At 45.1% G+C, this 255-nt stretch overlaps 1 pseudogene; it reads right to left on the bottom strand.

Annotated features, from left to right (window-relative positions):
- The window catches only part of LOC111475418, a 3,050-nt pseudogene that overhangs the window by 601 nt on the left and 2,194 nt on the right, over positions 1–255 (bottom strand).

The following is a 255-nucleotide window of genomic DNA, read 5'->3' on the forward strand; positions in this document are numbered from 1 at the left end:
TAGAATTTTCGGCATCGGATCGATTACGACGGTCAGCATGAGAAATGTTAGTCCCCACCGGAAAACCCCCTTCTTCCTCAGTTTGTCTCTCCTCACGTACTCTGGTGAAAATACTTGTGTAGTTCTCCGATGATGTTGGATCGCTCTCATCCCAGTCACCAAATCTTGGAACTGTGGGGCTACGATCAGGCTGCAAGCTCAAACATAAGAGATCATGTCATTCAAAGTCATGAACCATTTGATTTCAGCAAATTC

Source organism: Cucurbita maxima, unplaced genomic scaffold (genome assembly GCF_002738345.1).
Source record: "Cucurbita maxima cultivar Rimu unplaced genomic scaffold, Cmax_1.0 Cma_Scf01549, whole genome shotgun sequence".
In the NCBI taxonomy this organism is placed as follows: Eukaryota; Viridiplantae; Streptophyta; class Magnoliopsida; order Cucurbitales; family Cucurbitaceae; genus Cucurbita; species Cucurbita maxima.